This window comes from Pleurodeles waltl, chromosome 1_2 (assembly GCF_031143425.1).
Source record: "Pleurodeles waltl isolate 20211129_DDA chromosome 1_2, aPleWal1.hap1.20221129, whole genome shotgun sequence".
Classification (NCBI taxonomy): Eukaryota; Metazoa; Chordata; class Amphibia; order Caudata; family Salamandridae; genus Pleurodeles; species Pleurodeles waltl.
Window position 1 is genome coordinate 797,668,006 of NC_090437.1, and position 15,854 is coordinate 797,683,859.

Consider the following 15,854-nt stretch of genomic DNA (forward strand, 5'->3'; position numbering starts at 1 on the left):
GGGAACGCCAACACTCAACTTTCGATTGAAAGGAGGAAGAGTCTGCTTTTAAAGATCAATCCCAAATTAACTTCTCTGGCCTCAAAAGATGAGGGTCCTTTGGCCAAAGGCCTGTTATTTGGAGATTCTTTTATTAAAGATTTGGGCAAATATGTGTCCACCTTTGCCTCTCTGGATAAGGCCCAGCTTTCGATGAAGAAATTTTTTTCGTCTCGGGTTTTTGCCAGGGCCGGCAGAGGCAGGAGTCGCTTTGCCGGCCGCTCCATCAGGAATCAATATTCCAATAGAGACTCCTTCAACCAGCAATCTCAACCTGAATCTTATTCAGGATACAAACCGAAGTTCTATCCCCGTCGTTCAAGAGGCTACCGGTCCAGAGGTTACTCCAGCAGGGGAGACCAAACCTCCGGTAAGTATTTCCGCTTCTGGCCTTCCTCCTGTAGGGGGCAGATTAGCTCTGTGTCTCGATTCATGGCGTTCTCTCACCTCAGATCCCTGGGTGATTCAATCTGTTCAAGGGTACCAGTTAGAATTCTATCAGATGCCAGTTCAGAGTCGCGTCCCTATACCCCTAGTTTTTTCCCAAGAGCAAAACGAGCTTTTGCGCGTCGAAATCCAATCTCTCCTGGCCAAGTGCGCAATAGAGCCTGTTCAATTCGACTCTTCGGGCTTCCTCAGCACCATCTTTCTAGTTCAGAAGAAGAATCACAAATTTCGTCTGGTGTTGAATCTCAAGGCTTTCAACAATTTTATAATCTATCGTCACTTCAAGATGGAGACTATTCTCCATCTCAGGGACATTCTGCTTCACCGAGATTGGCTAGTCAGACTGGATCTGCAAGACGCCTATCTCACAGTCCCAATTCATCACTCACACAGGAAGTTTCTTCAATTCCAATGGCAGGACTCTTTTTACCACTTTCGAGTTCTTCCTTTCGGCCTTTCTTCCGCTCCTTGGTGTTTCACCAAGATTCTCAAACCCGTCGCAGCCTTTCTCCGGTCTCACGGGGTGCGTTTAATTCTCTATTTGGACGACTTCCTTTTGATGGCACAGGACAAAAATCTACTTCTAGATCATCTTCAACTGTGTCTAAACCTCCTTCGCGATTTAGGTTTTCTCATCAATGTACAAAAGTCGGTTTTAGTTCCGACTCAATCTTTGGAGTTTCTCGGTTTTCGAATAGATACCACTCTATCGGTGTTGCAGCTCCCGCAACACAAGGTTTCATTGATCAAGAAGGAGATTCGTCACTCCCTTTCCCTTCCGCAGATCTCTCTCAGAAATCTGGCACGCCTGGTAGGTCTGTTAGCTTCTTCCATTCAGGCAATCTTCCCAGGTCCTTTACATTATCGAGCCCTGCAACGGCTCAAAATACGTCATCTTCACAAGGGTCTCGCTTATTCGGATCCCTTGGTCTTAGATGCCGAATCCAAAGAAGAGCTTCAGTGGTGGCTAACCAATCTAGATGCCTGGAACGGCAGAACTATCTTCTCTGCCGCCCCAGATCTTGTATTAGAATCCGATGCAAGTCGGACGGGTCGGGGCGCGAGATGTGGTCAGTTCTCGACTGGGGGAGCATGGTCTCTGAAGGAGTCCTTCTTGCACATCAACAGTTTAGAGATGCTTGCAGGTTCCTTTGCCATCCGCACTTTTGCAAAGAACAGGGTAAGTTGCACCATCCTTCTCAGGATGGACAATTTGTCCGCGGTCAGATACATCAATCACCTAGGAGGTACCAGGTCAAAGATACTCTCCTCTCTGGCAAAACATCTTTGGGAATATTGTCTGCCTCGTCGGATTTCAGTCAAGGCGGTTTTCCTGCCAGGCAGATTCAATACAGTAGCGGATTGGTATTCCAGACACCTTCACGATTCCAGCGATTGGCAACTGCACCCTTCTGTGTTCAGTCACCTTTCTTTTGTCTTTGGAGAAATGTCTATAGATCTGTTTGCTTCTCGCCTCAATTCTCACCTTCCTTCATATTTCAGTTGGAGGCCAGATCCACAAGCCCTGGCCACAGATGCCTTTCTTCAGATTTGGCCGACTTCCCTTCTATATGCTTTTCCCCCTTTCCTTCTCATCCCCAGAGTCCTCGCTCAGGTGCGCAGGCAACGGTCTACTCTGGTGATTGTAACTCCTTTCTGGCAGACCCAACCGTGGTATCCGACTTTATTAGAGCTGGCGATCGCTCCGCCTCTTTGGCTGCCCCAATTTCCCGATCTCCTCTTGAATCCTCAGGGCCATCAACATCAGTTGATTCTCGACGGATCCCTGTTCCTCATAGCTTGGAAAGTTTCGGGTCGTCCTGGAGAGTCCCAGGAATTTCGGAGGACGCTGTTAAATTTATCCAGCAGGCCAGAGCCCCGGGAACTTCCAGGGCCTATAAGTCAGCTTGGTCCCTTTGGTGCAGCTGGTGCCTGGACAGGAATTCAGATCCCTTTTCAGCGAATGTAGTATTAATTATAAATTTTTTGGCTTCTTTGGCTTCTCAAGGTAAGGCATATCGCACTATTAATTTGTATAGATCTGCCATTTCTGCGGAGCATCAAAGAGTTGATGGTAGGCCAGTTGGAGAGCATCCCCTGGTCTGTCAATTGTTAAAGGGAGTAAGATACGTTAATACACCGTCTCCTAAATATAATGTTATGTGGGATGTTACTCTGGTGTTGCGTTTTCTTACCTCGTGGCCTGATAATGAATTATTATCTCTCAAACAGCTTTCGGCTAAGTTAACCATGCTTTTATGTTTAGTTTCTATCAAGCGGATTTCAGATGTTAGAGCACTGGATGTTACTTCCTTTTTCTTTTCTCCCCTTGGTGTTTCGTTTCAAATCAAAAAACGTACGAAAACCAACTTGTCTAGTATTAATTATCCATATTTTCCCTCTCAACCCAATATATGTGTTGCAAATTGTTTGAAAACTTATGTAACCCGTACTGCAGATTTGAGATCGTCCTCTTCATCCCAACTACTTATTTCCTTTCAGAAACCTCACCTTCCTGTGTCTTCCCCTACCCTGGCTCGTTGGGTTAAATGGGTTATGTCCCTTGCTGGCATTGATATTAGTGCCTTTGGTGCCCATTCGGCCAGGGGGGCTATGGCCTCTCGTGCTTTTTGGGCAGGTTCCTCTTTACAGGATATTCTCAGATCTGCAGACTGGTCGAATGAAAATACGTTTAGAACTTTTTATTGTAAACCGATTTCTCATGTCTCAGATTCTGTGATTGCAATGCTTTGAACATGCATAATAGGAGCCTCCGGTCTTGTAATAAAATTGAGATTTTCCTAGCCTTGGTGTCCGAAAGGCTATATTTTATTAAAGACACGGAGGCGAGTATTATCCCACCACGATTTAACCCGCCCTGTTTCTCTCTTTCAGTACCAACTCCCTCTTCCGGTGTTGGCTCAGCGTGATACACACCAACGTCTCTTACCAAGCTTGGATTTGTGCGACATCGACTATGCCTTCCAGTCGTCCTTCGGTCTCCGTCATCTTCGAGATGGTTGCATGGACTTTATGACTTTAGTTTTTATGTTCTATGTGATTGTTTTGGTTACTTCTCCTCTTTAGTTCGCATCAAGAAAAGAGGACTTGTTGCTCGCAGTTAAGATATTAGTAGTGCATTGTGATATCCCATTGGTTACTACACTATGAGGTCATTTTGTAGTTCTTTTGTTTCTGGATACTGTAGTTCTTGCTTGGCTGCTGTTCGTAATTAAAGCAAGAAAAGACTGCATAATACTCGCCTCCGTGTCTTTAATAAAATCTAGCCTTTCGGACACCAAGGCTAGGAAAATCTCAATTTAAAAAAATGACGGGGGAAGGGAAGAAACAGGAGTTGGTACATGCATTCACACCCTGTGTGATACCTTTAATGCTTAAAATCTAGCAATGCCACATCCTACTAAGGGTTTAAATACATTCAGTCTGTGGGGCAAATTAGACAGAGAGGTATAAGCATTTGAAACCTGTGGGGGCAAAGAGAAACTGGGAACATGTGGGATCACAGAAAAATCGGAACTTGAGGGGAAGGAATCCTACACATCTAGCTGGAGCTGAGGAACAGTGCCACCTGGAGGGAAAACAAGCAGTGGCAGCCTGTGGGGGCAGAGAAACATTGGGGCATTTGGGGCAGAATCCTTTGCAGCCTGTTGGGGCAGAGAAACACTGGCAACGTGAGGGGTTGTGTCTGGTTCATGAGAAGCTCCAACTATTAGGAGTAAGCCACTCGAATCTCTACAGTCATTCATGTGAGCACATATTTCACCCTATATGTCACTGGTTCCGGGGCCCCCTGGGGGTCCGCAACTGCTTAGAAAATGAAATAATATTACCAGTTTAGGTCCCCAGCGTTCAGCAATGGCTCAGTGAGGGGTCCCCAGATTCCAATAATGATTCAGGTTGGGAACCGCTGCTCTGAGTCAATCATACCTAAGAAGTGTTTATACACCTGCTTGGTTGAAGAGTACTCACGAGCATAGATTATATTTATGTTGTCCTCATTAAAAACAGTGACAAAAAGTTGCTAAGAAGATGGGGGGAAGGCCTCCATGTTGCAAAGTCCACCTCATTTCCACAATACCATGCCACCGACACAAACCTATATGTAGGACGTGTCTAGGTCAGGAATTTTGCCCACCAATGGCATATTAATAAATTGCTTCACAAATAAGGGCACATCAGAAGTGGTCAACCTAGCCCCACCTGAAGGCCTGAAAGATCACAGGAAAGCGGAAAGGGATCTTTCCTTTTGTGTGAATCTGTTTATTGGGTTCTTTCTTTCTTTTTTAAGGTACAGAACAATAACAGTTGCAAGTAAATGTAACCACGTAAGTTAGATAATTGTTTTTTGACGAGCGTGTGGATCAAAGAGTTAATGTAGAGAGTCACACCTATAAGGTGTGCATGAGAAAAGAAGACAATACATATATGGTATAGGTCAATACATAATTTTCATGATAAAGGTAAAGCATGACTCAGCAATAAATTGTTAAGGGCAATAAACTGCATAATAGTGCAAAAGGAGCACAGAGAAACATCTCCATTGTAATTATAAAGCTATCTTTGTCGAAAAACAACACAGAACTCGTTAACCCTCTTCTCCCCCATAGTACAACAATTTACACCTGTTTGTGGATGTGTTTTCCCAAAGAAAAGCACAATATTCTGCAGTACGCCACATAGGAAGAAAAATGTGTGTTAAGATAAGTCACTCGGTCAAGGATTAAAGTTGACAGGGAGGCACATTAAGTGTTGTGTAATCCAGGGTGGGTACTGCACTGCAACACCTCAGGGCCCTTCACTCAGGTTGGTCAGACGTTGTGTGAGAGATCTCCTGAAAGTCTATCAGAATGGTACCCCATCTAGCCGCTATGGGGTACTTAGAGAGTCCCAACGTGTCTTCCCCGTGCAGGGCCACCCCTTCCGCCCTGGCCCATATGATCAAGGAAGACGTCCAAGCCGCAAGGGTGGGAGGTTCATGTACTGTGCATCTCTTGGTGATAAAGTGTTTGGTTCTTAGAAGGCCCAGATCTATAAAGCGTGACGTGGCTCTTTGTTTCTTATCATTGCGATAAAGACCCAATAGGTATACCTCCCATGTGTGAGCTACAGGGCATTCTGTGCAGGCTGATAAGCAGGGCACTGCACCCTGCCAGTACTGGTGAAGTGATGGGCAGCTCCATAACATGAGGGAGAATGGCAGTCTGAGAGCAGCAAGAATATGCAGCATCTGTACGATTAAAATAACGTTAATTTTGGACGGAGTGAGATCGGATCGGTGGACAAAGTAACATTGGATAAGATGAAAGCGGGCGTTACGTTGAATCTATGTCAGGCTTTCTCGCATTTCAGCCCATTCTTAGCCTATGCATGGACAGAAAAGGTCCTCTTCCCCGTGACGATGATGAAGGGGCAAGCGATACTGCAGCATGGGTGCAGAGAGAGTCATAAAACCAGTGGATCAATTGTGTACCCAAGCCCATGACGTAGAGATACTGCATGGTGAGATGTGTGGGATGGTCCTGTGCCATGTCACCCCACTTATTGTGCAGTGTCCCACTCAAAGTGTTAAAAAGCAGGAAATGGCCCAGTGGCAGGCCATGCTCTGTTATCAATGTGTCAGAAGAGAGGAGAGACCTATCTCGGTAGTGATCACCCAGTGTGTATATAACAGCAGTGTGTCAGGCAGTCAGTTCCGATAAGGATGTAACTCTCCATCCCCCCTGGTGGTACCGTGGATGGGCACTGCTGGGCCGTAAGGAATCAAGGAGATGGTAAGAAAGAGGCGAAGCCGAAAGCAACAGCTCACCACCTGCAGGAGAATAGGGTCGTACGTAGGCGGATGGAACAGCTGGAGGATGCTTGTGTGAGTTCAGTGGGTAGTGTCAGATAATTGTCACCCTGCAAATCACCTGGCCGTCCATTAAAGTTGGGATGCAAGGTGGGTTCAAAATTGGGGACTGCTAGGCCTCCCTGGTCTGTCAGCAAAAAGAGTTTAGACAGAGCTCATCTTCAGGCCAGATAAATGAGCATAATCTATCAAGGTTCTTGTAGAGCATGGCTAATCACCTGTTCGGGTCTCAAGGCGCGTGGAGTAGGGGGGTCTTGAGGTCCTTCCTGAATAGAGGCAGAGAGGGAGATTGCCTGAGATGAAGAGGAAGAGAGTTCTAGGTCTTTGCAGCGAGTTAGGAGAAGGATCTTCCTCGGGCAGTGGTCTTGCGGATCCGTGGGATGGCGGCTGGGGCCAGGTGAGCGGAACGGAGTTGTCTGGTGGGCTTCTGAAAGGCAAATCAGTAGTTGACGTACGCAGCGTAGTGATCAAGTATCTGAGCAACCGAAGTTGGGAATGAGTGTGTTGCGACTGTAGAGAAGTAGGTTGTTTGCGTAGAGTGAGATTATATGAATGCCATCCCATAGGCCCCAAGTGGTACCATGTTCCCGAAGAGTCAGTCCCAGTGGTTCTACTGCAACAGCAAAGCGCAACCGTGAAAGTGGGCATCCTTGATGGGTGCCCCAGTGCATTGGTATTGAGTAAGATATGAAAGGTCCTGTCTTAACCGTGGCTACAGGCAGAGTATATAAGAATTGTATCAGGCAGATAAAACGATGTCCGATACCATAATGTGGGAGCACTGCAAATAGCAACGCCCACTCCAGGGCGTCAAAAGCTTTTTCAAGGTCTAGCACTAAACACCTGCATTTGGCAAATGGTGTGGGGCATATGTCATAACGCGGAAGAAGCGTTTGAGGTTTAGGGAAATGTTAAGGGCAGGGACGAACCTATTCTGGTCCGGATGGACCAAAGAGGGACCAGGGGTGCAATTCGATCGAAACAATCAATGTTATGTAGTGCAAGGGTCTGTAGGAGCCTATTTCTGTGGGATGCCTGCCCAGCACCAGGGCATGTCAGAAGCTGCTTCACAAGGAGAAGCACTGCTAAATAACTAGCTTTGTAAAGCACCGCCTTCAAGAGCTCTCTCTATCAATATTTCCTCTGAGCTTCAAGCTTTCAGCAGGCAGTGTTGAACACATGCTCTTTTCTTGCATTTTTTTTGGCAACCGTGTCGCTAAGGAAACAGTCCATCAAAGCATGGCTTGTAGGCCGGCTTTTTTTCTGAATGGAATTACGAAGGCAGCCCACATTTTAGCAACTGCAATACGGACAGACAGCCAACACAAACACCAGCGGGACGAATTCTATACATGCGATCCATCTTTTTCATAAATATAGGGTCGTTTTAACCGGCACTTGAAAGAAAAAAACGAGACCTCTCTAGCTAGTAATGTACAGGAAAAAGGCCTTGCCAGATGTGAATGATGAAGCGGGCTTTTCAGATTTCATAACTGCCCCAGTTGATAAAACATTCGAGTAAATCAGTGAAAGAAGTGTTTCACGGGTAGTTGCAGTCCCTGCAAAAGCTATTTATTTATGTTCAGGTACGTGGACCCACTTAACTGCTTGTGGTTTTGGCCCAAGGATTTTTATTTTTTGGAGGAAAAAACATAAAACATACATCAAAGATTGTGGAAGGGCTCATGAATAGAGTGCTCAAATCTGAAGGCATATTCATTCAGCAAGCACGCACTGACTCGCCGAGCCTACACTTCGGTTGAGGCACACTGTGGAATTCACAAGTGGATAGTTTGCTCCCCATCCCCCAAATAGCTTTCACAGTTATGCCTGTACATTGTAAAAACCCTAGTGTGCGCTCAGCATCACTGCTGCAACGGAGAGAACTGATGTTCCCTTGCACACTTATCTTTCCAAAACACCAGGAGTGCAAACCACCAAACCTTATTCAGAACACCAGGAGATCAAAGAACAAACCCTTTTCTATAACGTCAAGAGTGCTAGAAACCAAATCTTACCCAAAGCACAAGGAGTGCAAGCAATCAAACATTACTAAAATGCCAAGCGACTACAAACAACCACACCTTATTCCAAGCACCAGAAGTGCAAATAACCAACCCATTTCCATAACGCCAAGAGTGCAAGCAACCAAATCTCATCCAAAACACCAGGAGTGCAAGCAATCGGTTCTAAGCAGATTTGACATACAATTATATAAAGAATACATATGATTTAACAACTAAAAAAAGAACCAAGGCTTTTGGCAGTCGTACAAACCCAGGAGGTAGTCAAGAGTACAAACAGAAAAGTAGTGAAACTCAGTTACTATTGTTTCCTACTTACTTCGCCCCTTGCTGTTTCCACCAATAATTGATGAGTGACTGCGCCAGGGAAATCTGAAGCGCTGTTATGCTCAGGAGCTCAGACCACCCCCTTCACGTTGGATCAAGCTCCTTGTACTCCCGTCCATTGATCGTGCTCTAGATGCGCAGTCACACGTCACTCTGCGCATGAACGTCCAGTCAACTGGTGAAATGGGACGCTTTAGGCAGCGACCCAGCAATCCTTCATCACCAGAGATCAGTGCAGCAACACTGTAAATTGCTGCTGTTGTAAGTGGAAGTGGAAACCCTGAAGAACATCCGGTCATCTCCATTTCTAGGCAGATCCAGGATGTGTAATACATTTTTGGAGACAAACAAAACATGAACAAAAGCAGCGCAGAGCAAGAACCAGAAAAGCAGAAGCATTGATTTCAACAGGACAGGCTCATGCCTTACTTGAGTATTAATCTGTCATCTAAAGAGGAAAAATACATCGAACTAAGTGGTAGTTAATGGTCATTGCAAGATTGATTAGAAGTGGTCTCTTGGCATGAAGACTGGTAGCCACAGGTTTTTCAGACTGGAACACATATTGACATTCTGGCGTAAACGACTCAAAGCAGGCTTGCTAATTAACGATCAGGAACTTGGCGAAAAAATTAGCTACGGAGCACACACTAATTTGTCCTGTTAATTGAAATGCACTGGGCTGGCAGGCAGGCTGATCCCAACACGCCAGGAGAATGGCTGGCTGTAGAGCCGCCAGAAGCCCATTCATGGAAAAAACTGGCAAATCTAAAAGTTCAGAAGGCCACTCGTAGCTTTCCATCAATACAGGCTCACGTTTGGCCAGGAGGGAAGCAGAGAATGACTCAGAGAGGTGGTAGCAGTTCAAAGAGATCTGCAGGCCCTGGCTACGCCATCTACCAATTAATGAAGATCAGTGACCAGGACAGAGGTCATAATATGGGCCTGTGTGCCACGTCACAGGTAGCCTTACTCATTGCTTCCCTTCGCACAACAGGTACGTTTTGTGTTGGCACAACCATCTGCGGTGTCTGCGATATTTTCACTTTAAGGTTTAAGGGCAGGTGCAAGAACGCAAAGTAGTGTCCATTTAAAAGATACCACGTTGTGATAATGTAGCACTGTGCTGGTCTTCTGAAGGCTTCTGAGAGATAATTACCCCAACTGCTACATATAAAAGTCCAAGAGACTAGGAAAGAGCTTGTTTAATCATTTTTTTCCAGGGTGATCAATCTGATCCTTTGCTTAAAGGTCACGCTTGAGCCCCCATTTCATTTTAAAACGTACTTTTCCACTATCTTTGATTATCCTTTGCAATTTTAATTATGAAGGAACCGACAACGTGGTATTCCTTAAATATATCTTCTTTATTCCAGTCCAGATGTATACATCCAACCCTGGCAGATCACAGCAACCAACTGAGTCCGCCTCACATTCTATTCCACAAGTTGCTAAGCACTCATAGAATCTAAACAAACACCACTACAATACAACATATCTCCCCCCTTACAATAACAATAAAATTAAGACACTATAGCACTGACTATCTACAAAACAATTCTGTTAACTAAAAAAAAATATATATTTAAACATCCTACTTACTCAGTATGGTAATCTTTCAAATATTCAGGTCTCTTTGTTACCCTTTGCGAACCTTTCCTAAGACACATATCAGCATGACCATCACCCATTTGTACTTGTTTCTCCCATTTCTCCACCTCCTTAGCCCAACACTTAACTACATCCACCATGTTCCACTTCCTACCATCATTCAACACCACACTGTACTTCTTCACTTTGACCACCTGTTTAGGTTCAGACCACTTAGACAAACCCTTTTTCGTGCCTTGCCACAACCTAGTACGCACCCAATCACCAACCACAAAATTACAATCTTTAAAGTTTTCCAGACATCTCTCGTCATATTTTCCTTGTTTCTTTTCTACCCGTGACAAAACACTCTTCACATTGCACATTTTCCTTCCTGCTCTTCCCATCCATCCAGGGACGGCTTTCATACAAGGCTTCCTACCCTTTAATAACACAAATGGGGTTTCTAAAGTCGTTGAATGTGGAGTAGTGCGATAGTTCCATAACATTTTTTTTATTTCAGATCTCCAGTTCAAATTATTTTGTAATGAAAGTTGAATATTATCACCTAAAACTCTATTAAATCTTTCAACCAGTCCATTTTCTCTAGGATGTGCTACAGCAGTCCTAATATGCTTGACACCACACTCCACTAAATAACTTTCAAATTCCTGTGACGTAAACTGTGTGCCATTATCCGTCACAACCTCTTCTGGATAACCCTCCCTTTTCCAAATTTCTTCACAGAATTCAATCACTATATCAGACCTAGTATTCCTTACTATACTCACCTCCGGCCACTTTGAGTGATAATTCATCATGACTAAAGCAAATTGTTTTACTCCATCACTAAAAACAAACGGCCCACACATATCCATTCCCACTTTTTGCCATGGTTTCCTAGGAAAAGGTATTGGTACCACAGGTGTTTTTTCACACAAATGTGTTTTGTCACTGCAAGCACAATTCATGCAGTTTCTGACAAATTTTTCAACTTCCCTGTCCATACCCGGCCACCAAAAATCCTCCCTGGCTTTCCTTTTCATACCTGACATGCCACCATGCCCATCGTATAATATTTCTAGCACCCTCTGTCTCAAACCATGAGGTACAATTAACTTGTCACCTCTTCTAACCAGGTTATTTTGAGTCGACAATTCCGACCATACATTCTTGTAATTCCTTACCGCATCTACATCATCACCTAAATCAGACCAGCATTTGTTCAGATACTTTTTCACCGCTTGTAACTCCCCATCTTCCATTTCTGCCTTCACCCACTCCTCTTCCTTTATAGCACTAATCTTCATGTCCTGAATACTCGCCACAATCCAGTCTTCTTCTTCGTCTACATCAGAGGTCTCCAAACTTTTTAATGCCGCGCCCCCCCAGTTGAAAAATAAACATCATTGGGCCCCCCTCACAATTTTTCGCAATTATTTTATAAACATGGCAATGTTTAAATATGTCTAAACCTATTTAAACATTGCAGTTAAGTACTGTTGCCTTTTTAAAAACTGCAATAACATGCTTCTGCTTAAAACAAAGGCCTGTTATCTGTATAATATTTATTTTGGCCAGAGTCTGGGGCCCCCCCTGGGATCACTTCAGGCCCCCCTAGGGGGGCCCGCCCCCCAGTTTGAAGACCTCTGGTCTACATACATATTTTCTAATGGCAATCTAGAAAGACAGTCAGCATTGACATTCATTACACCAGGAACATATTTCACAGTGAATGTATATTCTTGCAATCTATATAACCATTTTGCAATCCTTGAAGATGCACGACTCGCTCCAGAAGTAGTAAAAATATCTACTAATGGTTTATGATCAGTATGCAACTCAAATTTCCTTCCCCAAACATCATTTCTAAAATATTGAATGCCCCACCAACAAGCCAGAGCCTCTCTCTCTACAACCGAGTACGTTGCTTCAGCTCCCTTCAGTGTACGTGAAGCAAAAGCTATCACACGCTCTTTCCCACTATGCACTTGTTTCAACACAGCACCTAATCCATACATGCTAGCATCAGTTGCTACAATCGTGTGGTAATGTGACACAAATGGATTTAATTCAACAGCATCCACAATGTTTTTTTTTAACTTGTCAAATGCTTGTTGACAATCCTCAGACCACACATACCTTTGATTTTTTTTCATCAACATCCTCAAAGGTTGTGCAATATCGGCAAAGTTCCTTACAAATTTAGCATAGTATTCAGCCAGACCAAGGAAAGACCTTAGTTGATCTTTATTTATCGGCCTAGGTGCTCTTTCAATTGCTTCCATTAAGCTGACCTTAGGCTTAACACCTTTTCCAGAAATCGTATGTCCTAAATATTCCACACTCTGACGTGCAAATTTACATTTGTCAGGTTCGACTGTTAAACCAGCATCCTCCAAAACACGACATACCTTGTTCATGACGCGATCATGCTCATACAAATTTTCTGCCCAAACTAATACATCGTCCTGAAAGAACCTCACACATTTCATGTCTCCCAACAATTCTTGCATAACTCTCTGAAAAACTGCTGAGGCAGATGCAAGTCCAAATGGCATGCGTACAAACCTAAAAGCCCCTTCAGGAGTAACAAATGACATGAGATGACGAGAATTCGGATGTAGCATGATCTGGTGATACGCATTTGAAAGGTCCAATGTTGAAAACACTTCAACCCCTTGAATTCCACACAACAACTCATTAATGTTTGGAATTGGATGCCTATCAATCCATATATTTTCATTTAGATCTCTCAAATCCACACACATTCTTATTTTTCCATTCGGTTTGCGGGCCAAAGCAACCGGGCTTAACCACTCCGATGCTTCAATTCTCTCAATTACACCTAAATTTAATAACCTTGCTAACTCCTCTCTCAATGCCTCTTTCAGAACAACCGGCACACTCCTCACCTTATGCACGCTCGGAACTGCCCCATCCTTTAACACAATGGAGTGTTGAAATTTTTTTAGGCACCCTAACTTACTACTAAAAAGATTTGGAAATCTCTTTCCCCACTTCTCAGAATCCTCTCGTATAAACGATACCACTTGTTCTTTACTATTAGGGTCCAACACTACCTTTAAACTCGCTCTGTTCACCCCAGCCCAATAGACATCGCCCACACTCCACTACATACACATCACAAACCACTTGCCTATGATTGAACACCAAATTTCCTTGGAAATACCCCAAAACAGGAATTTTGTTACCTCCATAACCCAGCAAATCCACATCGGCCTTAACCAACTCTTGACCCCCTACTTTCTCCCATGTAGTTTTATCAATAAGAGTATATGGCGAACAGGAATCAGCCCACATACATACTATTACACCATTTACACAAACTTCACACTTGGGAGGTGAGTACTTAGTCAGTTCCAATGCAGAAATATTTTTTTCCTCACACACAGACATAACATCAAGCATCAATATTTCAATATGGTCATCTTTTAACTCCTCACCACTGCTGGAACTTCCATCTTCACCTTTTGTTCGTGCACTATCATATAAATAATTCACGCTTCTTTTTTTATATAACCCTTTCTTTTGATTGCACATCTTTGAAAAATGGCCCTTCTTGTCGCATGAGAAACACTTGACATCTTTTGCAGGACAAGTTGTTGAAGATGCCAAATGTCTTATGCTTCCACATTTATAACATCTTTTTTTCCCATCCAACTTATTAAAATTTCTAGAAATTTTAACAGAATTCACAGCGTGTATTAATGCATCCTCATCATCTTTCGCATTCAATTCTCTTACATACTTCGATGTACTTTCTACCCGTTTTGCAACCCTTATTGTCTCATCCAAAGATGGATTCTTCAAATTTAATAACTTTTCCTGAATCTTTGAACACTTTGTACGATTAATCAATTGATCTCTAATGACTTCCTCATGTAAATCTTTGAATTTACCTGTATTCGCTAATGTGCGCTATGCACTTACGAATTGATCCACAGATTCATGCGCAGCTTGAGTTCTGGAAAAAAAACGATGTCGCTCAACAACAATGTTCAATTTCCGACCAAAATATTCTTCTAAAGCTTCCAATGCCCTAGTATACACATTGTCAACATCACTATTCTCATCCTCATCTGAACCCCTACCTTCGCTAGTAGATAAATTTGTAGAAGGTAATGTTTTCAAAATGTTCTTACCTTCCACCCCCAAGTTGTGTTTTAATAAAGCAAGCTTCCTCTTATCAGTAAAAATCGCCCCTCCTAATGCTTCTAAATAAGTTTCAAAAGTCTCCCTCCAAACCTCCCATGACATGTTTGGTTCACCAGGAGCGCCTAAAAATACAGGTGGAGATGCAATAGACTGCATTTTCCTACTTATACAGTATATTATATTATGACGTATGTAATGTAAAATGATGAATTTGATGACTTAACCAAGTATACACAAAACAACAAACTAACATAAAAAATGTAGTCACTGTTGTCTTTCGCAAAAAAAAATCCACATGAAACTGTAGTAACATAAATGTTCAATAACACCCAAGTCTTGTAGCTCAATGCGCGATCAGCATAAAATAATTTTAAACAATATCGCAAAAAAAAGCCAGTGCTCTTCCACTTAGAACAACCAATCCATGTCTTTGTAAGAAAACAAACCAATAGGTCTGTTTCTATGGGCGGTTTCCCTTGATTGTTCCTCCACGCAGCGTTGTGACGACAGCCTCACCGATCTGCACTTCCCACGCGGACCCGGAGAGTCAACACGCGAGGTAAGAGGCACGCGGAAGACGCGCGACTCATTAACCGTCAATGCGCGTGAGCTGTGTAACGGCAAACGCGCAAGCTTAAGCGCGCGAGCTTAAAAGATTAAAATGAATATTTCTCCACACAACGCGTTTTAATAAAATATCGCGTCAATCACATAGGAATAGTGTCAACAATCTCCGTCACAATCTCCTCTACTTTCCTTACAACGGCCGCCCAAACAGCTCCTTCCGCTCCTCACCAGGCTTGTCCACTGCCTCCAATCATTTCAGAACTTTGCAATGTCGAAATCCAATTCCAGGCCGTGAATATTCCATAAAAAAATCCAACAGCTCACTGAACACGTTCAGCAAAATAAGCAGAAGGAAAAAAGGAAAAAAAAACATGACATCCTTCAAAACCAAACGCTCTGCCAGGGTTGATCCTTATACATGGTATCCCATCCTCGTCGCCACTAAAGGAACCGACAACGTGGTATTCCTTAAATATATCTTCTTTATTCCAGTCCAGATGTATACATCCAACCCTGGCAGATCACAGCAACCAACTGAGTCCGCCTCACATTCTATTCCACATTCCACAAGTCGCTAAGCACTCATAGAATCTAAACGAACACCACTACAATACAACGATTTTGTATGTTGCCATCTGTAAAACTCATGTGTTTTGTTTGTAATGATAAAGCATTTGATATACTCGACAGATTTACTCCTGGCCCGCTGCAGCCTGTCCAGAAGACATAGTTTACTGCCCCACTGTAAAGTAAATATATATTTTGAGTGCAGATTTTAAAATTGTGTTTCGACTGTTTGTAGGCACTCTTGC

The 15,854-nt window shown here is 43.5% G+C and overlaps 1 protein-coding gene across 2 annotated transcripts in view; it reads right to left on the bottom strand.

Annotated features, from left to right (window-relative positions):
- The window catches only part of SH3RF1 (SH3 domain containing ring finger 1), a 286,988-nt gene that overhangs the window by 158,674 nt on the left and 112,460 nt on the right, over positions 1-15,854 (bottom strand). The window lies entirely within an intron of this gene.